This window comes from Onychomys torridus, chromosome 22 (assembly GCF_903995425.1).
Source record: "Onychomys torridus chromosome 22, mOncTor1.1, whole genome shotgun sequence".
NCBI classification, from domain to species: Eukaryota; Metazoa; Chordata; class Mammalia; order Rodentia; family Cricetidae; genus Onychomys; species Onychomys torridus.
Genome location: NC_050464.1, coordinates 24,363,105 through 24,390,424, shown reverse-complemented (window position 1 = coordinate 24,390,424; position 27,320 = coordinate 24,363,105). Strand labels below are relative to the sequence as shown.

General features: G+C 47.5%; 1 protein-coding gene across 8 annotated transcripts in view; it reads right to left on the bottom strand.

The window, feature by feature from the left end:
- Positions 1-27,320, bottom strand: part of Rimbp2 (RIMS binding protein 2) — a 174,347-nt gene that overhangs the window by 81,455 nt on the left and 65,572 nt on the right. For all 8 annotated transcript variants that reach the window (XM_036172649.1, XM_036172651.1, XM_036172655.1 and 5 more), the window contains one exon: positions 7,190-7,277. The gene's annotated coding sequence lies outside the window, so the exon portion shown is untranslated. The remainder of the gene's footprint in view (positions 1-7,189; positions 7,278-27,320) is intronic.

Sequence of the window (27,320 nt, the reverse complement as noted above, 5' to 3'; positions counted from 1 at the left end):
GTTTTCCACCTCCAAAGTCCTCATTGTCTTAGAGGCGTCCACGAGCTACGGGGCTTTTACTCAGCTTGACATTTTCCCTGACTCCACGAGAAAGCGGGCAGGATGTGGCACTACTGGTGGTTTCAGGGGCTGCTACCAGGGGTCACGGAGATGTCTGGTATGCAGGAGCTCATGCAAATCATCTTGTCGCCACCTGAGGCCTCTGGCAACAGACTCAGAAGAAGATGTCACAGTCTACTTCAGTCAACTGGTCCTCACCCTTCAACCTCAACCTCAGGGCACAGGTTTGCTGGAAGCTGCCACGTTTCATGAGCCCGCTTGTCAAGAGAGTAAAGGGGTGGGGGTGGGGTGGGGGTGATTTTGAGCACTCAGAAGTTGGTCTCATCTGGAGCCCAGTATGGCTTTACAAAATGTTTCCAAGCCGAGTCTCTCCTGCTAGAAACTTCCCGGGGTTTCCATCTAAATCAAAGTCAAATCCAGACTCCCCAGAAGTAGGTCTACCTCTCTTTTGCTGGTCTGGCCTGGGCTGTCACATGCTAAGGAATCAAGCCCATTCCCATCCCTGATCTTTCCCACTTTGGGACTCCATGACCTGCCATGATGTACCTTACCCATCCTGTACCCACTCCCATCCCAGTCTAGCCCTGTGATTGAGCAAGCCCCTCTGGCAGGCTGCCCTACTACCCACGGAAGGTAATGAAAGCCTCACCCTACCACCTGCCTCCACCCACTCCCAATTTGCCACACTCCTTTTTTCCAGGCCTTTGCAATGTGGGTGATGATCCCGCACAGAAGCTGGCTCCTGCTGAATGTCACTGGAGCTGTCCCCAGAAGGCACCCTGTGTTGCTTCAGCTTGTCGTCAGAGAGCATCCTATGTCAGACCTTGTGGGGTCAGTTATCCCAGATCTTAGACTGATGGAGACACAGGTGGGGCCCTACCTACCCTCACTCCTGTTGTTCTTTGTCTAAAGGCTGTACCCCAACTCCCACCCCATAGCTATTGACCCTCTGTCCTGTAAGCACCCAGTCTTCATAAGGACCCTGACTCAATCTCCTCCATTGCTTTATCAAGGGCTGGGACTTTGTTTCCCCCTACAGCTAGGACTCACAAATTCACTTGGCACAGTCCTCAGGGGCATTGGAACCCAGTGACAAAGCCTGTTTTGAGCCTAAAACTATGTAAGAAAGGCTCTGACTGGTCTTCTTCCAGCCAGATACAGTGCTCAGAGTGGGGAAGAACACCCTGGAACCATGTCCCAGAAGCCACTGCCCACACAGGGCAGAGCAGGGTGGGATTTGCATTCAGGTTCCTCACTAGTTGGTAGCCCTACCCAGGACACGCCTCTCAAGTATCCACGAACACACTACGGTGTTAGTCAAAGGCCTGACTCCTATTTCTGCTGGGTGAAGAAGGTGTAGGGCACTGGAGCTGACAGGCCGGACTCTGTCAAGTGGCCCTTGGTTTTACAGGAAGGACACAGACCTGGTGCCTCTACATGCAAGCACTCTGAACCCTGCTGCCACCTCAGGGCCCAGTGAGAAGAGGCCAGATTCGCAAGAGCCCAGGGCACACCAGGAACCTTGGCACTTTGGCTCACAGGTCCCAGCAGAGCCCAGCTCATGGGGTTGGGGGGGCTGGAGGGGGGAGAATGGAAGGAAGAACAGATGTGTGTCTGTCCAAAGGTGTAAGGCTCACAGCCCACATTTCTATGACCATAAAGCACCCCTTAAAACTCCCCCATGCTGCTGTCAGAGATGTGCTCGGCCTAGAATGTTCTCCTGGGATCTGAGCCAAGCTGCTTCCTGAAACAGAGAAATACTCAAAGCCACAAGGCACCCAACGAGGCCTCTCCAGGACAGACAGTACAGGATCCAGATGTCCAGTCCAAAGGATAAGGCCATGCTCTCTTTTGTCCCAAACGTAAAGAGGCCTTGAGGTCTCTGCATGTATGCAAGTATCTATGGAACAGAACAGGAAATAAAAACTTAGCCTATCAAATCCTACATGTCTGTGTGTCGTCCTCACAAACTTCCATAATGTTCTCAATTAAACTACTGCTGCCATTTTTCATACTGGCATTCTATAGTTGAATGTGGATTCTGCCAACAGGGTCACTGGATTTACAGATTGCAGCTCAAAAGTCCTTGGGCTACAGATCAACTGATACAACACCAGGCTTGGGGACTTGGCACCTCCAAGCTTGCATGCTACCCCATCAGGCAGACAAAGCTCACTCAGCAACGCTAGCCGCCGGGTCTCTGCTCGAACATTTCCAGTTCACAGCTGATTCTAGAGGGAGCCACAGGGTGCCTGGCAGGGAGAGATGCACAACACTTAGCCACAGCTACCCGAAGCAAACCTCAACCTGCCATGGGACAGCTGTCCCCGCCTGGGGGCAGCTCACAGCTCTGTCTAGCTCAGCCAATGAAGAAGTTAGAATTCATTTATGAGAGCAGTAAACAGGTGATTTTGCAAAGCCTCGAGGCATTGGGGACATTTTCGGTACTGTGTCCCAGATTTCCGGGCTCAATGCTCCTCCACAAGGCTGTCCGCCAGAGGGACTTTGGCGCAGTGTTTAATAGTCTGGACCACATCTGGAACTCAGAATCTATCAGCTCTGCTTAAGCTTAGGAAAAGTGGGGGCCACACATCTCCTCTCATCCATAATTAATAGTGCTCTCTTCCTAGGGGCTACTAAAGAGCAGATTGCAACTCCAGGCAAGAACCTAAGAAGGGAAAGAGCGGACCCCTGAAGTCTTCCCTGGAGCCAGGTTTGTATTGACAAACCCCTGCCCACTGTGAATCAGATGTAACATTCACTGTTGTCCTGGGACTTCCCAGCCATTTGAGGACACAAGATGCTCAGCCCACGGGCAATCTGGTAAGCTGATGTCTCCCATGGAAGGCTCTAAGCCTGCAAGCTAGCTCACCCAGAACTGGGAAGAGAACAGAGCCCAGCCAGGCTGGCAAGGGGGCGGGAGAGATCTGGGAACATCTCTGCCAGCCTGCTGTTCCTGTCTGGGGCCCTGTGAGTCACCAGGCTCCTCTGACATCCCTGCAAAGCAGCTTAAGGAAGGCACTCTCCCTCAGCACCTAGAAGCCTACTCAAAGTTTCGTTTTTTTTTTTATATAATTTTAATTATATGTATATGTGTCTGTCTGTGTGTGAGAATATACACTCGAGTCAAGTATTCCTGGGTACCAGAGGCATCAGATGTCCCTTGGAGGCTGGAGTGACAGGTGTTTGTGAGCTGCCGGATGTGGGTGCTGAGAACTGAACTCAGGTCCTCTGCAAGAGCATTAAGTGCTTTTCACCTCTGAGCCATCTTTCCAGGCCCCTAACAGCCTATTTAAAAGGGAATTCTGGGGAAGAGGCCCATAAGTCTCTGGCCTTAAGGAAAACACAAAGCTGAACTAAGTCCTATTTTTCAGAAATAGGGATGCCCAGAAGCTGGGCAAAGAGCCTTAGAGCCCATACTGTGACTGCTTCTGGGGAAGTGCTGGCTTGGACAGAAACCCACCCCCATCCCACCAAGGCGGGAGGGCTGGAGGGGAGGGTTGAAAGGGAGGAATAAAGCTATCCCATGGACCAGCTCCCTACCAGCCCTATCATTCTATATTTGGTGCTTAAAACAAATGTCCCCATCAATTGCTGTGAGTCCTAGGCTGAGAAGGTCATGGAGCCTTCTCCTATGTGCATCCTTGGTGTGCCTGTGCCTGGGTTTCTTTGAAAAAGAGTTGCTTTGAAGTAGAAAGGCTGAAGATCACATTCATTTTTAAAACGTGATTAAAATATCCACCACGCCACCTCAACTATTTTCAAATCCAGTGATACTAAATGAGCTGGCTTCTCCCCACCCCCCACAACTGCCACCCATGTCTAGACCTGTGTCTCCTTAAACAATAGCTCCTAACCTCTACTCCCTTGGACCTAGGGCGTATTTTCTGTCTCACATTTGACTACTCCAGGGACCTCATTTAAGTAAAATCAAAACCAGACCTATGATTGTAGCTGTTCAAGAAACTTAGTCAGGCTGGGCAGTGGTGGCACACACTTTTAATCCCAGCACTCTGGAGGCAGAGGTAGGTGGAACTCTGTGAGTTCAGCCTAGTCTGGAGTTTCAGGACAGCCAGGGCTGTTACACAGAGAAACCCTGTCTTGAAAAGAAGAAGGAGGAGGAGGAGGAGGAGGAGGAGGAGGAGGAGGAGGAGGAGGAGAGAGAAGAGAAGAGAAGAGAAGAGAAGAGAAGAAAAGAAAAGAAAAGAAAAGAAAAGAAAAGAAAAGAAAAGAAAAGAAAAGAAAAGAAAAGAAAAGAAAAGAAAAGGAAGAAGAAAAGAAAAGAGGGTTGATAGCTCAAAGCCTGCCTGATGAACCCGTCTCAAGACAAAGACAAAGAGGACTGGTGGAATGTCTCAGTAGTAGATGCTTGCCCGGCATGCACAGGGTCCTTGGTTCTACCCCCAAACTTCAGATAAGCAAATAAAAAAGTTCAATTGTTCAGTATCCATCATTTTGTGGCTGGCCTCCCTGGATGTCCCCCAGGTCCACCCATGCTACAGCTCATATTGGAATGGCCTCTCATTATGGATGAACATAGAACAGAGCCAAGCCAGGCTGGTGTGGGGGTGGGAAAGGTCTGGGCACACCCCTGCCAGTGTGCAGTTACCATCTGTAACCTGTGAGTCACCAGGCTCCTTTGACACCCCTGCAAAGCAGAGTGGGGGAGGGGGACAGTCACTCAGCACCTCAAAGCCTGTTTAAAGGAGCAGGGAGAGCAGGCATCAGGAGCAGACGTTTCTGGTCTTTAGGAAAAGTCCAGCTGGGTTACCCATGAGTTCCTTGTGTATCTTTTATCATCAGGGGATACATGGGTTCCTTCCAGCTTTAGGCCACTGTGAGTTTATACCATGGGCACAGAAGCACAGGTCTGAGACCCTGCTTTTGATTCCTTTGGCTACACACCCTGTGATCATGTTAACCGTCAACTTGACAGAATCCAGAATCCCCTGCCTGATGGGCCTTCGAGCATACCTATGGAGGAGGGAGGTGAATCTGATGTAGCCAACTGATGTAGGAAAACTCATCTCAGTTACAGCTGGGACTATTCCCTGGGCAGATCCTGGTCTGTGTACGGTAGAGAAAGTGACCCTGGCATGCCATCATCCCTTGCTCTCTGCTTCCTGACTGTGGATGCCATGTGGCCAGCTGCCTCAGACCGCTGCAATGGTGGACCATAAAATAAGCTCTCTCTCCCTTCAGTTGCTTTTGTTGGAGTATGTTACCACAGCAGCAGATAAAGGAACTAACATAGACCCCAAGTGGGATTGCTATGCAAGTCCTAGCTAATTCTGGCAGGACATCCAGCCTACTCTCCCACTGGCTGCCCAGTCCCACCAGCAATGTACAGGGATATCTGGATATCTACCCTCACTGACACTGCAATTTCTTGACAGGAAAAAAAAAATCACTTTTTGTTTGTTTGTTTGTTTGTTTTGTTTTTTTTGTTTTTGTTTTTCGAGACAGGGTTTCTCTGTGTAGCTCTGCACCTTTCCTGGAACTCACTTGGTAGCCCAGGCTGGCCTCGAACTCACAGAGATCCGCTTGGCTCTGCCTCCCGAGTGCTGGGATTAAAGGTGTGCGCCACCACTGCCCAGCTATCACATTTTTAAGGTTTTATTTCAAATGATGTGTTTATGGGCATAGGGAGGCTGTACAGTGCAATGTCCATCAAGACCAGAATGGGGCGACAGATTGTTTGGAGCTGGAGTTACAGGCTGTGAGCCAGGTAACATCAGTGCTGGGAACTGAACTCAGATCCTCACTCACTTCACATTGTTAATCACTGAGCCATCTCTCTTGTCCCAAACTTTTTCTTTTGAGGGACTTTTACATACAAGTGCTCTACCATAGAGCTATATCCTTAATCCAAAACCACACTTTTAAAAAGATGCTAAGTGGAAAGGCTTGCACACAGATAGATGCCAAATGGTTAGTTTGGCTATTCCTTGTTGTATAGTTAGGTGAAGCTGTGACATCAGTAACTCAAAACCATTGGTCGGGGCTCGTGGTGTGGTTCCTGGTGGTGTGGCTCCATGGTAGAGCCCTTGCCTAGCCAGTGCAAGGCCCAGTTCCCCAAACTGAAAAGAACGAGAATATTTAAAGCCTGCCCTAATGGGTAGACTTGTCATTCTGGATCTCAGGAGGCTAAAGCATGGGGACAGTGAGTTCCAGAACCATCTGATGCTCATTATGAGACACATACTCTAAAAAAAACCAAAACCCAAAAGCACCAATCCAGTATTCAATTAATACCGAAGGGTTCTTTGCAATCCACATGCTAGAGGCTCACCCATGGAGGTGATGGCAAAGACCAGACCAGAGGAGACAGACAGACAGACACAAAAGTGAAGAAATGACACACTGAGAAAGGACTGACAAACTAAAAGATGTAAAAACCAGATGAGACAAGGTCCCATAGAAGGAGAGGAGAGGTAAGCCTTCAGGCTGGTGACAGGCAGCTTTGTGGGAAGACTTCTGGTCTTCAGCACCTGGGGCTTTGGAAAGAGGAGGGGGTAGGGCATTCTGAGCCCAGAAACTCTTTGGAGTTGAGGCCAGATTGAGGTCCCAAGTCACAAAAAAAAAGTTGGGGTGGCTGAAGCTTGGTGAATGAGGTGGAGTGGCAGATACTAAGGTCACACAAGGTCACCAGAACCCCATGTATTTATGGGAGGCACAGGAGGGAGAGCATTGAAGAGGCCAAGATCCCTCCATCTGCTATGGGACTCACGGCAGGATGGGCAAGCAGGGAGGTAGAGAGGCTAATTAAGAAACCATTTTGCATCTGGGTAAGCAAAAAAAGTAGCCTGGCATGAATGTCAGCAGCTATGGAAGCCAGGTGTAGAGCTGTGGACTGGCCAGCATCCCCACAGCACAGAGGAGGAGGATAGAGGATGGAGGACCAGGCAGAATTCAGGATGGTCCATTGCACTACGGTTGGGGCTTCTGACTCAGTGTCTGGTAGATGTATAGGTAGAAGTTCACATTTGAGAGACACTGTTGGGTGATTCAGCAAGCTGGAGCCAATTGGGCTAGGTAGGGTCTGTCCATCCCCATGCCCTCCCTTCCCTGTGGCTCCCCCTAGACCCTCCTGAGCTATCCCAAAGTGGGTTAACAGTAGCTTTATTACCTGGTCATGTTGCTGGGCCCTCAAGGGAAGGCCTTTCCTGGGGCCTCAGATGATGCTCCCTCTACACACCAGTCTTCAGTTCATCTTTCTAGAAAAGAAGGAAAAGGCATGGTGAGATGAGGCAGAGCCTGGGGACTCTGGAACCTCAGTCAGGTGGGACCCCATCTTTCTTTCTAAGCCATGCACATCCCAGTTGCAGAATGGGTCTGGTGACCTGTACTATGATGTCGTACGAACATGGAGCTGCTTTTGGTGCTGAGGGGGCATAGCTCTACCATCCATCCGGTCTTCTAGTCGCTGTAGGAAGGTCCAACTTACTTCCCTTATTAAAGTTCATTTCACTGGGTACAATGGCTGCATTTGGTGTTGCTGGAGCGGGGCGGGGGGAGTGAAAACAAGCTGTCTACTTCAAGGCAGGAGATATGACTCCAAAACAGTCACCTCCTCTTCCTACTACTGTAGTGTTTCCAAATCAGTCCAATCACGAGCCATCAGCTCTTAGGGGCCTCTGACAACATTAGTCCCCAAGGCCCACGGCAAGGAGTCTGCTACAGAAGGAAGTGATGGTAAATAACCAATGGACCAGCCAAGAAAGAGCTGAGCCCTGGGCAGTGACATTGAAGAACCCAGCCAGTGACAGATAGGGATGAATGAGGGAGGAAGCCAGGTTAAGCCAGAGTAGGCTCTATGGCTAAGCAGCAAGGTTATGAGTGTGTCACTATAAGCATATTGCTCACCCTCACAGAAGCCAGAGTAGACATGGGAAGGGGTGCTGTGGCTCTGACTTCAGTGTGGCTGCTTAAGCCGTCTAGGCTCTGGTGTTCTCTGTGGGGACAGAGCACACAGGCGGTTCTGATGTGCATCTGTTGTAACACCTGGGGACAACTCAGCAAGTACCTAGCACTCGCCCTTATCCTAGCAAACTCCTGGACAGTGAGATGAACCCTAAAAGGCATTGTAGGCAATACTAGAGGGGACCAGGGCTGTCTACTGTGGGAAATCAGCATCACTCTAGTTAAAGGGGGCCCCTCTGAAGTTTAAGCCACTCTAGTTAACAATCCCCATTTAAGAAATGCCAAACAAGGATCACTGTGTGTGTGTGTGTGTATATATATATATATATATGGTGCGTGCTTGAGACCAGAAGGGCTCTAGAATGTGTGGGTTTGCAGCCGCAACACGCCAACCCCATCTCTACCAGGGAGCGTGGGTGACGACCAAGTTGAGGGTCCAAAGAAGGACATGGCAGGGACGACTGGAGATTTGACGCTGCCTGATACACAGGCTAAGGTCATGGACACTCCTGTCACGTAAGTGCATGTGGTTCTCCTCTATGTCAGAACGGGACCCCTGTGGAAGTGGATAGCCCTGACTCCTGACCGCATTTGAGGGCTCAGTAATTAAGCTCAGCGACACACTCCCACAGCCTAGAGATGGGGAGACTGTGACTCACTTATTGTCACGACTATGTTGAAGAGTGATTCGGGGAACAGGGCCCCTCCTTCTCAGTCTCATCTGGCCTGGAATAGCACTGCAGAAACAGGCAATCTGTCTTGCACAGACCTCCCTGCTGCCTCAGATAGTTAAACCTGTACACGTGTGTTTACATGTATGTGTACAGACAGGTGGAAGCCGGAGGATGGCTGCAGCTGTCACACATCAGACATCATCAGCTTGTTTTTCTGAGGCACCATCTCTCACTAAACTGGGGTTTGTTAATGGGCTGGGCTGGCTTCCCAACTCTACCTCTCCAGAGTATGTAGCTGGCTTTTTTTTTTTTTTAAACGCAGGTTCTGGGAATCGAACTTGGATCCTCACACTTGCATGGCGAGTACTCTACTCACTGAGCGATCTCCCTAGCCCTCAGATAGTTAACTCTTAAGCGAGGCATGTAGTTGCAGCCTTTGATCTTTCAGTTTCAAAGCCCAGCAAAGGGACAGAGCTCAGGATCACCAGACTGAAGTCGCATAAGAAATAGCACATCCATGTGAGACAAGCGGGTATGTGACGTCCCAGAGTCTACACCCCAGACAGGAAAGCACCATCTACTTAAGCCCTGCAGACCGGCACACAGCTATGAGGAGCAGCTGCAGGCAAGAGACCAGACAGCCCCAGAACCAGACTTGAGATCTCCTGGGGACGTAATCCTGAAATCTTGGGCCAAAGCAGAAAGTCTAGTAAACGAGGCTTTATCAGGCCTTCAGTATTCACCGGCATACTAACTAGGAAAAGCCTGAATTGATGCACCGATGTGTCAGGTAGAGCGATGGACAAAAAAGAAATTCCAATGAGGATGCAGGAGTAAGGTGAGACCTACTCCAGAGTTTGAATCTCAGCTACCCGCAAGGGATAGATCAGCACAACACATGGACAGTTGGCCCAAATGCAAGAACATTCTAAGCTGATGGTGAATGGGATGTGTCCACTTCATTCAGCTGCAGCACAGATCCAAGTGTAGAAGCCAAAGGGTGCCCGGCGTCACCTTCAGCAGCTATCACCTTGGCTTTCTCTCTCGGTTACTCCTGTTTTGATATATGGTCTAGTGGCTCAAATAAAAACAGGCATAGTGAACTTATTCCCAAAATAGACGCACCTACAGGTTGGATTGGGCTTGAAAGTTGGGGCGCTTTGTTAGAGAAGTCAGGCAGAGAGAGTAGAATCCAAATGCTGGCGAGCGAGCGAGTGAGCGAAGGCACAGAGGTCTGCTGGGCAGGAGTTCCCTTTATACAGGGGGGAAGCTGGTGATGCAGGGTCCTGGGACAGCTCTATTCATCTGAGCCTGGTGAGGCTGTGTGCACTTTCTGTGGGGCGAACTGTATTCTCTCCAAATGTATATCCTGGAGCCTCAACGTGGCAATATTTTAGACAGAGCTCTTGGGAGATTTGTAAGGTTGAATGATGCTATAAGAGTAACCCTCCTCTTCTCCCTCTTTCTCCTATCCCTCCCATATACATTGCCGTACAAAAACCAAAGCCTCCTGCAAGCATAAAGGGAACTACAATAGTACAGAACTAATCAACTCCTTGATCTTGGAGTTCAGCCTCTGAGTGTCTGTTATTTAACGCACCCAGCCTAGGGCTCCCAGACTGGTCTATCACCTTGCCACAGCACTGAGAGGTAAGCCGGGTTTTCCTAGTTCTCAAAGAGCATGTCAATAGCTTGGCAAGGAAAGAACCAGCCCTTTGGGTGCCTCCCATCCTGCAGGGATGCTCAGCATATCCACTTTTCAGTGGAAAGATGGAGAGAAGGAAAAACTAGAGTAAGAGAGGAAATCGAGTTGTCTGGAGAACTTGGGGGTTCTGCTTCCTCTACGCTGTGGTCTCAGTGGGTACCTGACACACATGTGTTCTAGACATAGCCCCCGGCCCTGGCCTCTTGAGAAAGGAAGACAAGCTAGGGCATGTATAACATGGACAATGGCAGAAATGTGGGTAGTTAGGGGAGACTTAGGGGAATCTGTCCTTCCTGAGATACATCTAGAGTGAGAGACAAATTCAATAGTCCCTCAGAGTAAGGACATGAAATAGGAGCTTGTGGGAGATACCATGGTACCTCTATCTCAGGGACCTCACACCACATGTGCCATGGGAAACCCAAATGCCTGGCTCCTAGCAGCACTTTACAGACCCAAGAGACACCTCTTGTAGTCATAGGCTGCTGGAGACAGAAGAAAGGGGACTTCTGAAGACACCAGAGGTGGGGAGACTGTGTTCCTAGCCTCCAAGGACACCCAGAGAGCCAGGTGCACAGAAGGGTGCCCACTTGACTCTGTAACAGCTGCACTGTCTGAGCAGGCTACTTTTGCCCTCTGCTTCCTAAAACCTCCCCAGTCCTCCAAACCTTTGCCATGTCAGCACTGCAGAGTGGCGCCTCAGGGATGGGGGTTGTCCTTAACAGCCTGAGCAAGAAGCCTCTACATAGTAAGCAACAGCCAGAGTTTGAGCCTTTGAGCCAGGCAATATGTCTTGTGTAATATTAGAGGTGACTTAGCCATAACTAGCTGAGTTCTTATGATATGTTCCTGCAGCCCGCAGCAAATATGGATCTCCAACTCCAACCCCCACACCCTACATACCTATTCTTACCACACCACAGGCTCCTGGGTGGCAAGCCCAGAACTGTCTCTAACCAGAAGGTTCTAGAAGGCTATACAGTTACTCCCAAGCTAGGAACTTGCAGGCACAGCCTAGGAATGCGGGCTAAGACAATCTCAGGGGGTACCTCCATTTCTATGAAATCAAAACATGAACACACATACACATTTTATATCACCTTATCAAACTCCACATAGAGATGATGCCCGCATCCTACTTCACTGACTCAAGCGACTGCCACATTGGTTGTCTGTGTTCCAACCAAGCCAAGTCTAAACAGTGATTCTGTGAAAAATGACTTTACAAGAGCTTAGACAGTGAAGACCCAGCGGGAGCCTGAAAGAGGTCAACCACAGAGATGTAAACTTTTAAATGCAACATTTTTGTGGGAGTGTGTGTGTAAGTGTGCATGTCCACGTGTCTGTGTGTGTGGTGTGAATGTGTATGCATGTGTGCACACAAGTGGGTGGAGAGTGCAGAGGTTAACACTGAGTGTCTTTTTTTTTTTTTTTTTTTGAGGCAGAGTCTCTTGTTGAACCTAAAACTCATTGACTCAGCTTGGCTGGCTGACCAGAGAGTCCCTGGGAACCTCCTGTCTCAACATCCCCAATGCTGGGATTACAGAGTCACTCTGCTGAGTCCAGCTTTTTTATGTAGCTTCCCAGGAATCAAATCTGGCTCCCTGCTCTTGCACAGTAAGCACTTTACCAACTGAGCATCTGCCCGGCCCTGACTGTAACTTCTTTATCTCCAAAGGGAAACTCGGCTTAAGGATTGTAATGGTGTATCGAAGGAGACTGGGTTTGCATCCTGAACTTGGTCAGTTTTGTGCGTTTGTTTATGAGTCGTTCACTTTGGTTTTGTGGTCTGAGCAAAGCTGCAGAAGTTTTAAACTCACTCTCACATCTGGACATGTGTAATGGTTTACAAATTACAGAGATCAGCCGCACTGGGTTTGAATATACACTGCGCCATTACAACATGAAGTCTAGTCTAATACTACCATACAAGAATGGTACCATCCATGACAAAGTAAGCCAACATTGGGTGGTGCTTGTTATCTTATTCTCTCTAGGAAGAACTTGTAAGTGGTGCCAGCCTGGTGACATTGGCATGGAGGATGGAGTTGCTGTGGGGGGAGAGGGGGTCTTGAAGATAGATTGGGGGTAGAGAGATGTGTACCATGCTAAGGAGTGGGCCATGGAGAAACCAGTATAATTTCCAACTGCATTCTTAATGTCTGTCCTTATATACACAGAGGAATGTAGCTCTCAACCCTCATCATGAAGCCTCTTTTAGAAGCAGATGGGAGACCACCACAGAAAGCCACAGCTGATCAAAATGCAAACAACAAATCAGCTAACCCTGAGGCGCTCATTCTCAGTGGCTGCATCTCCAACACAACCCGTCCACCTAAAGCTGAGGGAACAAACAGGAAGACGGGGCAAAAAGATGCTAAGAGTCAGAAGACAAGGATGAGATGACTGCTGTGAGACTGTCTTCAATGTGTGACCAGGAAGCCATGCTCAAGAAATCTCAATAGCATGGTCGCCTTAACAAGATCTGCACAATGACAACACCGGTTGACTTGTCAGTGTGGGTGGGAGAAATCTCCAGAGGCCCTTAGGTGAAGAGCAACAGGCAGTCAATGGCTGCTGAGAGAGAGAGAGAGAGTGAGAGAGAGAGAGAGAGAGAGAGAGAGAGAGAGAGAGAGAGAGAGAGAGATATCATCAGTCTTCCCCAGGGACAGGCCCCCTGATAAATTATCCAGTCCCCAAGTAGTGAGCCCTAAACACTTGTACATATGAGCAAAACTAAGTGGACTCAGCAGGCTGTATTTATATAATATATGTATGTAACAATAATAATTAAAGAAGAGGTCATGAATGTGAGAGGGAGTAGGGAGCATGGGAGGAGTATGGGGGTAGAAAACATGGTGTTAATACAGTATGATACACAAAATTCTCAAAAACCAAACCAAACAGAAGGGAATGGTTTGCGCTGTCCACGGTCCTGACCATCACCAGCCACATCTGCCTGGTGGCATTGACACCAGCTAATTTGCCGCCTGCAGGATAATCTGGACAATCACACCTCAGAGAGCCTGGCCTGGAGGTCTAGTCCCCACCATTCCAATTTTGATCACGAGAAAATCGTTTAACCCTTCAGTTCTTGGTGACTTTCATGAGATTGTTTGAATATGAAATACCATTCTGCGAGCAAGGGGGCTGCAGCCTAAACAATAGTCTGCCTTCTCAGAATGAGGAGAGGCAGTTCTAAACCTCAATATCGTTCTACTCTGAGAAAATCCTCAATAGTGTGCTGCTAGGTGAAGGAATCTGGGCCCCAAAAGTCATGCATTCTTTAATTTCATTCATATTAAAAATTCATAACAGGTATATGTTTCCATAGAGTTGGAAAGCATGTGTTTATGACTACTGATAGGTGCCTGGGAAAGTTGGCCAAGGATTCCTCTGAGACTCATGGTGCTTCACCCCTTTGAGACCCTCCTGCCTGAGAGAACTGGGTCATTTTTCACTCCTTGTGACCTCAGCATGACCTGTGGACTTAAGAGATGTATCCCTGCAGGAGATGTGACCCCACAGGTTGAACTGAACACAGGAACACATAGATTATTCCTAACTCCTAAAAAGGATTGATGGGTACTAAATAAAATAGTAATAAAATAAGTCATGAAATATGACTGATCAGAACAGTGGGCTGAGAGAAGAGAGGGGGGCAATATATAGAAAATTGTACAGCTGGAATCCCATGCCTAGGACATTGGCTGACTGCTGCATGGTATGGCTAAACCCAGAATTCACTAGCCACTAATGTGGGAAGGAAAAAGCATCAATTATATCTGTTACTGTAAAAGATGAGCCTCTGCGAGTCTCTCCACAGATAACAAGGCCATGAAAACATTAAGCAACTTTTTAAAAAGGTGCTGCTTCTTCCAGAGAGGATTCATTAATGGTTTAGAAATGATGACACTCTCCATTAAGACTCCACCAGCCTCTCCCCCGCCCCCACCTCCTTCCAGCCCTGAGCCTCCAGCATTGCCTTGGAAATTCCCCAAGATGGCCACTTCAGGCACACCAGGGGATGAGGATGCTGGCTCAGCAAACTGTCCCTCTGAGGAGGTGATGTGGTGTATGATACACATATGGAGTAGCCATCCTCATTACCAGAGAAAACTTCATCAGCACTCAGAAGGACCTATTCCCTTCCCAAAGACTAGCCCCTGAGACTGATGGCTGACTGGCTTTCCTATGCCAATCCAACCCCAAATCAATCAATCAATCAATCAATCATTGTTTAAAAATGATGTTATAGACAAGTGTGGCAGTCCACCCATGTAATATCAGCACTTGGGAGGCTGAAGCAGGATGGTTACCATGAATTTGAGGTCATCCTGAGCTACATAATAAATACCAGGTCTTCTAGGGCTACCTAGTTAGACCTTGGGAGATGGATGTGACCACCCTATGTTAGGTGACAGATTGTGGCACAGGCCAATAGGAAATCAGTGCCACCGTGTTCCTGATATAGCTTCCTCCACCCAGGCCATTCACAGGGCATCTGTCACATCATAAGGAAAGCCCTTTCCTACTAAATATACAAGTTCCAGGATTCAAAGTGATGCCTCCCAATGCTTGAATTGAGAGGAGGTGATCTTGCCAGTCTGGACAAAATAGAGAGGAGCCATCAAGCTTAGGAACAAGCCTGGGTCAGTTTTGAAACTGTCCCTTGGTGAGCAGGACTCAGGTGGAGAAAAAGGCAATATTAAGCACAGGAGCTCTGCTCTGGCTAGCTGGAAGCATTGTAAACAAACGTGAAGTTCTTTCTTCCTGCAGGGTCATTGGGCTCACCCTGAAAGCTGACATAAGCATGCCCCTAGAACCCTGGTATGAAACAGCTCCCTGAGTGCACCCCCACAGGCTAAGGAGTGAAAGTATCCAGCATGGCGGTAGATAACTGCATATGGTCCACATACTTTATGTGTTTTCAAGGTTTAGAGATCGTGACCAACATTTAAAAATAAGAAATCTAATAGGAAAATGAGGATAAATATTTTCTGGCAAAAAAAAAAAAAAAAAAAAAAAAAAAAAACAGCTGAAAATCTTCCTATGCTGTGTGTTTCCAGACAATTAGCTGTAAACATCATTGGACCTAATTGTCTATTACAGGATTTTCCCAGAGACTGTAGCTCAAAGAGGTAACAAGAGATAAGGAAGATCACACAGCAAATCTATTTCAAAGCCCAACTCAATGGATACACTGTCTCAACTCAATGGATATGCTGTCTGTCTTGGTCTAATTTGTTGCTATAACAGAAATACCTGGTGCTGGGTACTTCATGGGGGAAAAAAGGTTTATTAGGATATAGTTTGAGAGGCTGAACATCTCACATCAGGCAGGACCCATATCCAGGCTCCAGTCAGTTCCCAAGGCTGTACCATGCATCACAGACTGTGTCCAGGTGACAGGAGGCACTGCAGACTTCTCCCAAGTAGTCCCTAACATTAGCTCTCTGCCCTCTCTCTGGCCTGGGGCTATGTTATTTTAGAAGCTTGTTCTCCTCATTTCCTGCAAGGTCCTCTGAGCCTGACTGCAGCCATATTCAGGCCCAAGACACCAACTTCCTTCTTCTGTTTCAATGTGGCTTTGCTCAAAAGAAGAGCTCTCAACACCCACCAGACCTTCAAAGTCCTTCTGGTCTGTGGCTTCTTCGCAACAGAAGTTGGAGTGGTTTCCTTTGAAGCATCCACAGACCATGAGGCTAGAGCAGCAATTAGCTGGGGGATTTAAACTGTATCACGCCTTCGAGGACCACACTGTGCCTCACACCCACCTCTGGGCTGCCGAGTACATTGGCAGGCTAACAGATGCTTACAACATGCCTAACTTGAGATGCTTTGTGCAAACTGAAGATTCTCTTATGGGTGAAGAAGTGTCCCAAAGTCCTGTCAGTGACTATACCAACCTGCTCAGAATCCCCAAATACAGTATTGGAGCATCCCAGGGAACCCCAAGACAAACCCTGCTCTTATAGGTTGTATCCTAGTTAAGAAGACCTACAAAGGACCACAGATTGCTATATGGATTAGGTTTTAGGAAAAGACAAATCAAAATGAGAGAGAGAGAACACACAGAACTGTCTGGGGTCATGACATAAACTAAGCCTGGTAAGCGAAACAAGTCCACAGCTGAGACCTAGGATAAAGCATCAGGCAAAATACATGGTTTCATGAGGAGCCACAGCATCATGTAGCTAGAGACAATTCCATGTGTGAGCTGCCTCCTCGGGACCTGCAGTCTCTCCATGCACCCAGCTGGATTCTTTCCCTCTGATACTGTAGCTCCACTGGGACTCACAACCCTGAGTTTTTCCTCAGGTACAGTCCCTTTCCTGAAGAAATGAGCCCATGGGGAAGACAGGACCTGAGACATCACCTCAAGTCTGCGAGCCTCGGCTCAGCTTCACACCGACACCATCTCAGAGTCTCAGCTCAGAAGCCCATTCGAGTCTCCATCGCTGTGGGTCTGTTTAATCCCCTTGCTTTAGAAATGCCTAATCCTCTTCAGAAAAGAAAACAGCAAATGGATTTGAGAAAAGAGGATGGAACCCCACAGTTTCAAGTAATTACTAAAGGAATGAGCCTTTCTTTATCAAAAAAAAAAAAAAAAGGATTCATTTTCTCTGTGTGACAAGGGTGTCTTCAGATCTACAACATGGCAGAGAAAGGTCAGATGCTGCAGCCCAGCCTTCTCATGCACTTGGCAGCCACACCAGCTAGTGGCCATATCTGACTGGTCCAGGGCTGTCATCACAAGCTCATTCATCAGGATGCTGTGGCAGACAGGAATAAACAATCCCTATAAGGAAGGTGAGGATGCAGAACCCTGGTCGGCCTGCCCTTGTTCTTCATCAACTCCTTAGGGCAACACTATGAGGGGCTGGGAGGACACTTGTGGGACTGACCTGTGAGATGCTGTCCAACCAGCAGGTATAAAAGATGCAGGAAGCGTGGGTGGGGTTTGTGGTGAAGTTTGATACATAGAGAAGAAAGGAATCATGATACTTGCAGGGAAACATAGAATTGGAGGGATTCTGATTCAACGGAAATAAGCCAGACTCCAAATGATAAGGGGTGCGCACGTGTGTGAGCAAAGTAGAAAAAAGACCGTGGAAAGAAAGAAAGATCTTAAGGGCAATCTTTTTTGTTTTGTTTTGTTTATTTTTTCAAGACAGGGTTTCTGGCTGTCCTGGAACTCACTTTTTAGACCATGCTGGTCTTATTTATTTATTTATTTATTTATTTATTTATTTATTTAACTTTTTTTTTTTGGGGGGGGGGGTTCGAGACAGGGTTTCTCTGTAGCTTTGGAGGCTGTCCTGGAACTCTCTTTGTAGACCAGGCTAGCCTCAAACTCACAGAGATCTGCCTGCCTCTGCCTCCCAAGTGCTGGGATTACAGGCGTGCACCACCACTGCCCGGCTGATCAGGCTGGTCTTAAACTCAGAGATCCAACTGCCTCTGCCTCCTGAGTGCTGGGATTAAAGGTGTGTGCCACTCCCTTCCATGAAAGGTAAAACAAACAACTCAGTGATTAAGAGCATGTACTGCTCTTCCAGAGACCAGGGTTCAGTTCTCAGCACCTACACAGGGCAGATCACAACTGCCTTCAGGGGCTGGAGAGATGGCTCAGCAGTTAAGAGCACTGACTGCTCTTCCAGAGGTCCTGAGTTCAATTCCCAGCATCCACATGGTGGCTCACAACCACCTGTAATGAGATCTGGTGCCCTCTTCTGGCCTGCAGGGACACATGCAGGCAGAATGCTGTATACATAATAAAAATAAATAAATCTTGAGTTGGGGATTTAGCTCAGTGGTAGAGTACTTGCCTCGCAAGCACAAGGCCCTGAGTTCGATCCTCAGCTTAAAAAAAAAAAAAAAGAAGAAGAAGAAGAAGATACAACTGTCTTCAACTTCAACTGCAACCTCAAGGAATATGATGGCCTCTGCTGGCCTCTGTGCCCAACTGCACTCATACATACACACACACACACACACACACACACACACAGAGAGAGAGAGAGAGAGAACCAAACAAGAGTCCTCTGCAAGAGCAGTATGTGCTCTTAACCACTGAGCCTTCGCTCCAGCATTCATTAAATAAAACAAATCTTTTAAAAAGAAAGGGAAAAAAGAGGGAGTTAATGGAATCTATATAGCACAAAAGTGGAATGGGGGAGAGACTGTTTGGCAGGAGGGAGGGAACCAGCAAGGGGAGAGCAGAAGAGGTGGCAAAGGGGACAAATAAAAATATGATGGCATTTATGTATGAAAAATGTCATGATGAAATCCACAACTTTTGCATGCTAACTTAAGAATTTAAACAAAAAATAAATTTTAAAAACTTAGCCATATGTTCAATGAAGCCCAGACAATGTGGTCTATCTGTCCCTTAGGGTTCTCCCAACTGTCTCCCACCCCTGGGGCTGTTCTTCAGTCGTCTGCTCTGTGGGAGGTGCAAGGCTATTTGGAGTTCCAGCAGACTGGCTCCACCTCCTCTCTCTCAGGAGCTCCATACTTTCCCACACCTTTGCCAACACATGGCCTTGTTATTTCCAAAAATATTTACATTGTATACATATAAAGCCTTATCCTTTTAATTTAATTAATTCCTAGTATTTGTAAGTTTGAAATGTTTCAGACATTTATCAGCCACATGCCCATACGTTTATTCATTTCTGCTTTGGGGGAACTGTCTTAGGTTATGAGAAAATGCACCTTCAAAAGTTTACATTACTAGTCTTCAGAAAGGAAATGCAGTGGCCATTCCAGATCAGAGAACAAGCAACCTTGCAACCACCATATTGCTGAGAAATTAAACTCGGATGCAAAGACACCAACAGTAGGTGAAGAGACCACGAGCTTGCAGAGAAAAAGGCCCATGCCACACTGACCAAGGAGGAATTTATATTCTTTTAAATAAAGATCTCCCCATTTCCAAGGTCTTGGGATCCCCAAGGAGACAGCATAGTAGAGTCACATAAATTTTGCCAAAATGTGAAAACTGAGATAAGCAAGTCACACTTTCATCCTCAAGAGTTCCTGACACTAGGGCCTCTTGCAAGAAGTAGTGAAGGCTCAGTGGTTAAGAGTGCATACTGCTCTGGCTGATGACCTGAGTTTGGTTCCTACCACCCACATTGGGTGGCTCACAACCACTTGTAACTCCAGCTTTAGCGCCCTCTTCTGGCCTTCATTCATACCTGCACCCAACGGGCACATACCCACACACAGACAAACACCCATACACATAATTTAAAATAAAATAAATCCTTAATAAAAGAAGGTGGCATGCCATCCTTATTGCCAATGTGACCACAAGGCAAATAGTTTCATGGTCTTTGGCTTCTAGAAACTGTTATAGTCAGCATATTTTTCTAGGCTGTTTCTCATCCTGCCAAGGTTGTCATTGACTGAAGGTGACCTGGATTTTGCTTTGCTATCAACCCCCCTGCTGATCTGCCATTCATCTTGAAATCCTTAGTGGACACCAGGAAAACCTGCCATGCTGGTTATGGCCACCTAGGCAGCTCAGCTCACCCCCTTCCCTCCCATCCCAATTCCTTCCTCTTTCATCCTAATTTCCTTTACTTCCTGTCTACCTCACAGCCCTCAAAGTCCCCGAGGAGAGGACACTACAGGTTCTATCTGGGACTTTGTGCTCCATAATGCTATCACCCTGGGATGTCCAGTTGCATGGTCCATGCCAGGCTCATAGGAGTATGATCGCTGATTCCTTGGATGGGAACTGACAAGCTGGTGCAGAATCCTCAGTGATAGTGAGCTATAAAGATCCCGGCCACAGAAAGCCTGCCTTGGAACTGCTCTCTCCCTCACGCACCTCCCCTCTCTTTTCCCCAGCCGCTTAGCATGCTGCTCACTCCTGAGAGTCTCAGACCAAAGCAGGTAGTGTTCCAGTCTGAAGATTTCGATTCTGATATAAACAGAGTTCTTTGTTCTGGCAGGAACTGAGAGGGCTGGAGAGAGAGGGGAGGGGGAGGCTGTGCTGCCTGCTGGGTTCTTGAGCTCAGCATGGACAGGTGGAGAGCTGGCAGGGAGAGATGGTCTGACCCAGAGAGTCCTTGGACCCCTGAACTACGGTGCCCAGCAGCACCCAGCCTTAGCAGCATATCACATCTAGCTCCTGGATGCATTATTTATCTTGAGAACACATTTTGGAGAAGCGTGGTCACCAGGACAAGGGTCAAGCATTTTTCATCCCTTGAAAATGTTGATTTATGTTGAAAATGTTGAATATGTTGATTTATGCTGTGGCTGTAGCTGAACCTGTCTCCAGACCCAACTGCATTATAGTTTTACTTCCCAACAATTTTATTTGGCGTGTGTGTGTGTGTGTGTGTGTGTGTGTGTGTGTGTGTGTGTGTGTAAGTAAATGGAGGCCTCAGGTGTTCATGTGTTTTTTGTTTTGTTTTTTTGTTTTTGGTTTTGGTTTTTTTTTTTTTTTTTGAGCTGAGGATCGAACCCAGGGCCTTGCACTTGCTAGGCAAGCACTCTACCACTGAGCTAAATCCCCAACCCTGTCCCCTTCTTTTGAACCAGGGTTTCTCATTGGCCTAGAGCTTGCCAAGTCGGCTGGATTGGCTGACCAGTGAGCCTCAGAGAATCCTCTGTACCTATCCCCAGCACTGGCATCCCAGGAGCAGGCTACAAGCTTGGTGTTTTATATAGGTGCTGGGAACTGAACTCAGACCTTCACACTTGCAAAAAAAAAAAAAATACAAAAAACAAAAACAAAAACAACCATCCTCCCAGGGATATCCACAGAACATGGCCTAACAAGATACAATAAGACTGGGCACAAACCCTCATATCACAGCTGGACATGGAAACCCAGTGGGATGTAAACGTCCCAAGCACAGGCAAGAGCCAGAACCCGTGCCGCCCACACATCATTTCCCATTGTTGGGAGCCCCACAACAGTCATGATTTTTTTTAATCTTCAATTTTTAAATGTTTCTTTATTTGTTTTTAGTCTTTACATTATTTATTTGATGTGTAAATGTGTGTCTCTGTGATACATGGACGTGTGTGTGTGTGTGTGTGTGTGTGTGTGTGTGTGTGTGTGTGGTGTGTGTGTGTGTGTGTGTGTGTGCAGCACATTTGTCTATGTGAATGCAGGCACACACATGCCACGGCCCTCCTTTGGAAATCAGAGAACAAGCTTGGGTGGTATTTCTCCCCTCCCACTTTGAGGGTGTGTACCAGGCTAGCCCAGTGATTTACCTGTCCCCATTTCCTGTCTCGCCTTAGCTGCACTGGGACTACTGTGTTCAAATACACATGGGTTCTAGAATTCAAACTCAGGCCCTCATATCTGTGTGGCAAGTGCTTTGCCCAGCAAGCCATCTCTTAGGTCCAGGAAGCTTTTTCAGAAAACAATACAACAAGGTGATCAAAGCCAGAGCCTGTTGTTCCAGCTCTCTGATACCCACAGCCCAAGGAGAATAGCAGAAGTGTGAGAAACCAAGTCAGGCATGAGCTGCAGCCAATGCAGAAGCCCCTTGGCAGTCAGCCACAGTGGCCTGGGTCATGGTTCAAGTACGGAACACACCTGGTTCTCCAGACTTGGTACCAAGAGAGACAACATGAAACATTCAAAAACTCACACTGACTTCATACTAACCTAATCATATTGAAAGCATATCCCACTGAGCATCCGCTAATATTAATATGCTGTTTTTTTCTTTTCTTTCTGTGACTAGAAAATTCCAACACATTTTTTTGAGGGAGAGGGGGTCCAACTGTGGTTCTGTGTGGCTGAGCTTGGAAGAGTAATACAGGGACAAGCCCAATTCAGAATGATTTGGACATCACATCCGAGGAAGAAGAGTCACGGCACCCTTGGCAGGTCCCCTGATGTCGCTTCTTTACAGCTAACAAACCCTGTCTGCAGGTCAGCGGTCCATGTCACCTGTCATGGGACAGTACTCAAAAGAGTGGGTGCTCTTGGTTTTTATACAGACATTAGGGATGTCCTACTCCGTGGTTCTGTGATTCTTATCTGCTTTATGCTATCAGGAGGAACCAGAGAGCCACAAGTTTGGAATTTATCAAAAAGTGTGAGGGGGTCAATACGTGGCTCAGGAGGTAAAGGTGTCTGCCACCAAACCTGACAGCCTGAGTTCAAATCCCCAGAACCCACAAGGAGAGAATCAACTCCCACAAGGTGCCCTCCAACCTCCACACACAACCTATGGCATGTGTGCACACATGACACGTGTACACACACACACACACACACACACACACACACACACTACATGATGGCTACATAATTTATTAGCCCACTCTCTGAACCCAAGACACTTCATATAAATAACAGGGCCACTCCAGGGGAACTGTGCCAGCAACTTCAATGTTCCCCAGTCTAGCCACCTCTGCTGGAAAAGAGGGAGCCCTGGGGGGGGTGGCAATGCTGCATCTATTCCAGTGGTTCTCAACCTGTGGGTTGTGACCCATTGGGGGGGTCACATGTCACATATTTACATTACGATTCATAACAGGAGCAAAATTACGATTATGAAGTAGCAATGATATAATATCATGGTTGGGGGTCACCACAACATGAGGAACTGTATGAAAGGATCGCATGCAGCATTAGGAAGGTTGAGAACCACTGGGCTAAGCCCTGTTGTCCCATGGTACTAAGGAGTGGAGTGATGGGCTATGAGAGTCCCATGTGTAGAAGGAACATTTTACTTGTACCTGCTCTTGCAGAGAGAGTGACCTGGAGTACAGGCTGCAAACGCTCTGTATTTTTTTCCAAGTCTTCACTGCTACAGCCTTTGAGGGAGCAGAGTCTGCTGGCTCTCCCCTGAGGCAGAAGAGCTCAGAGCAGCCAGGCTCTATGTGAAATCAGCAAGCTATATTTTGAAGCCTGTGTATGTATGCCCGTGTATGCCCCTGCAGCATCCTCCAAGCCCTGAATTCCTTTAGTGTTACATAATGTAGCTGGTTTTCCTAGCTAAATAATGATGTCGGGCTATGGGGTGGGGTGGGGTGCTTGAGCACGGCTATATGAACTATTCAGGAAGATAGAGCTCGATTTATGTCCATCCAAGGTTTTCATCTCACACGATCACTTCCTGAGGGAACTACTTAGACTTCTGTTTAAGGCCTGGAGACACAATAAAGCCCACAGAAGCCTCCTGGCCGGGTGGCAAGGCAGGGGGATTACAGCTTCCACTCCGGAGGGATGAGAGGTTACTAAATGAAGCTGTCACCGTGTCCTGAAACGGGATCCTTAAGACACAGTCCTCAGACCCATCATTTTTAGATATTAAACTAATGCTAGGGATCCATCATGGTGCCGGAGGGACTTGAGAAAAGCTGCCCCCCGCGTGGCTTGTACCCAACCATCCCTGATTCTCTTCTTGTGACCCACGTGATCAGAAGCCATGCCCATGGAGTGAAATTGGGAAGGGTTGCTTATAATGTATCGGATGTCACTGCTGCCTGTGTGGGACTGAGTGACTCAAAGAGCCCACATTCTCTGGATTTGTTTGGTTACTTGGGGTAAATGTCAGCAGACGTCTTAAAAAATGATTTATGTATTACTTTTATGTGAATTGGTGTTTTTCCTGCATGTATGTCTGTGTGAGGATGTTGGATCCCCTAGAGCTGGAGTTACAGACAGTTGTGAGCTGCCATGAGGGTGCTGGGAATTGAACCCATGTCCTCTAGGAGAACAGCCATCTCTCCAACCCTGTCAGTGGACATTTGAACCCACCACAAAGCAGCCAAAGGTTCCCACTGACCTCCAGCACAAGCCACCTCGTCTTTCTAAAAGTAAATATGTTCATAATAGAAAGCTCCTTTTCAAGACAATGATAAAATCATTCTCAGAAAAAGGCTTGTCTAAAATATAGGGGAAGCTTTGCGCAGTAATGATGATGTTGATAGCTTAGAGTCGGGAATGAGAGTCCCCCGTCCACAATAGCATCATGACAATGTTAGTGGGCGGTGCAGACACAGCCCTGACTCTAAAGATTCATACAACAAGGTCACAGAAGGGGCAACTCTCCCTGGTGATTTGGACCAGGCAACACAAACTCCAGCGGACAAATCCACAGGCAAAGGTTCATGTCGATCTTCCATCTGCACTGACCCTTAACAGAGGTCAGCAGATCTGTGAGCACCCAGACCAATAATTTTCAACCTGTGGGTCACGACCCCTTCATGAGCTCTACTGATCCTTCCACAGCAGTCATATATCAAGTATCCTGCATATGAGATATTTACATTATGATGGGTAACAGTAGCAAAATTACAGCTAGGAAGTAGCAACAAAAACATTGTTATGGTTGCGGGATGGGGCAGGGGGTCACCACAACATGTATTAAAAGGTTGTAGCATTGGGAAGGTTAAGAACCACCGGCCTAGACTGACTGAGCCATGTACACAGTCTAAGTGGTGATGGGAAAACAGCCCCCAAGGGCTCGCACCTCAGTCCTGTCGTGACCTCCAGTTCCCACAGGTCTTATTCACCCCACAGAGCTTTTCTGGAGACAAAGTAGCATAATCCAGACTGAAAATTTGCTAAATCTAAGCCTGGCAGCAATGGCACATGCCTTTAATCCCATCACTCAGGAGGCAGAACCAGGTGGATCTCTGTGAGTTCAAGGTCAGGCTAGTCTACAGAATAAGATCCAGGACAGGCACCAAAACTACACTGTCTCAAAAACCCTGTCTCACAAACCCTGTCTCAAAAAACCAAAAAAGAAGAAAATTTGCTAAGTCCATAGTAAGTGCTCAGAAATATGCCAGAAGTTATCAGCACCCTCCCTGTTCAGAAGAATCATCAGCGACTCTGCCAAGGCCAGCAGAATAGGTAGAGGAACAAGGGGAGCTATGTGTAAAATCTCATGTCTGTGAATAAAGTCCACAGCCCTGCTAGCATGACCCCACAAGCATCACATAGAGCCTACATACAAGCATGCCCAACCATAGGTACTCGGTCAAAAGAATATAAAGGCCAGAATCAAGGACTGGTAGATGGCTCAGCTGGTGAACTGCTTGCCCTGTAGGCAGGGGGACCTGAACTCAATCCCAAGCACCCATGAAAAAAAAAAAAACCAGCATGGTGGCATATGCTTAGAACCCCGTAGCCAGGAAAGGAGAAAATAAAAGGATCCCTGGGCTCTCTGACCAGCCATCATCCCCTAGTTGGTGAGTCCCAGGACAAGGAGAAACTCTATCTCAAGATATAAAGTGGATCTAAAGCAGATGGTACCTATAAAATGACACTAAGATTGGCCTCTGACTTCCATATACCTGCACATACATGTATGCTCCACAGGCAGGTGCATCTGCATACACCTGTACACACACACAGAAAAAAAAAATAAATAAATAAAATAAAATAAAAATGAGCCAGATACAAAAGAAGCTGACTATGAAGGCATTCTTAAGAAAAAACACTAAATATGTGTGTGTGTGCATGCATGTGTACTAACATGTGCACATATGCATATCATGGTGCATGTGTGGAGGCCAGAGGACAACTTGCAGGAGTTGGTTCTCTCCTTCCACCATGTGGGTCCCAAGGATCAAACTCAGGTGGTGAGGCTTAGCAGCAGACACCTTTACCCATTGAGCCATCCTGCTAGCCCCAGGAATATCTTCAACTCAGACTCACTCAAAGTCTACAATGACTCTTCAGATCCAGCATTGCCATCACCCCCATTAGATGGAGAGAAAACTAACAGAACAGTTCACTAACTTGCTGGGGTCACACAGGAAGGTGACAGTGGAGCCTCGATTCAAAAAAGTATTCTGACCCCAGAAATTGCTCACGGAACCATTTACCCTGTGCCTCAGATGCCCTTGGAGACTTCTTCCTCTATTAAGACAGAAAGTACATCCCACTGAGCACAAAGATTCAGCATGAAAGCCCGAAGAGGAAACAAGCATTTTCCCCAATGACTGTCACATCTTGTGTAGCAGCAGTGACTGAGACATGGCAAGCCAGACTGTACAACACCTGCTGCTTGCTATCCTGGACGCAGTGACCTGACCTCATCTTTGGACCTCTGAGGTTAACTGCACCTTTTGTGGTAAGAACTGGACATGGCTCCCGTGCATACACCGCATTCATCTTTGGACAGAGTTGTGCCTCTGTTAAAGAAAGCACTTCCTGTGGGACTCACAAAAGTCAGAGAACATCATTTCTCAGAAATGATAGGAAGGTTTTTAAAAATCTAAAACTAAGTTCTACCCATAGGGGATAGCGGTTCCCCAAGTTAGCCTCTGATTTGCAGCAGGAAGTTTAATGGTATTGTTAATGGCCCTGACCTTGGGAAGATTGGGGTACAAAACAGCTCATGCCAACCAAAGCCCATCACTGTAGCTGTGGGACAGACATTGCCAGAGACCCTGTAAATAGCACACTTCATGTCTGGTGGAACTTTGCTGGCGTCTGCTTGCATTCTGAAACAATAACCACAAAAGGCAACTGAAGAGGGCCGCTTCTATAAATATGGTGGTGGGAGCGAGCCAGGCTAAAAGGAAACTCTGTGGTTGTCATGGCGACCACTTGGCGAGGCAGGTGCACCCATCAGTCCTGTACTTTGGGCAAAAAAAAAGGATCCAAGGTGGTAATATGGAGTTAGATTACCCCACCCAGGCTACAACGCTGCTGTATGTGGGTCTTGGCTTTGAACAGCTCCGTTTTTTAATGCAAAGACTTCTTTCCTTTGGAATCATACCATGGCAGACCTCCCCTGGTGACGCGTGATATGTGCTCTGTGTAGCCAGACCTTCATTAACAGCTAAAACAGGAGGAACAAGCTCAGAATAGCTCCATATCCAGTGACTCAGGTGGCGCCCAAGAGCCCTGAGACCCATGATCGGCTCTGTTGGTGAAACATCCTTCTTGGCCGTTTGTCTCCCGCAAATGACAGGAATTCAGGAAGTGGCATCAGAAGATGCTGTCT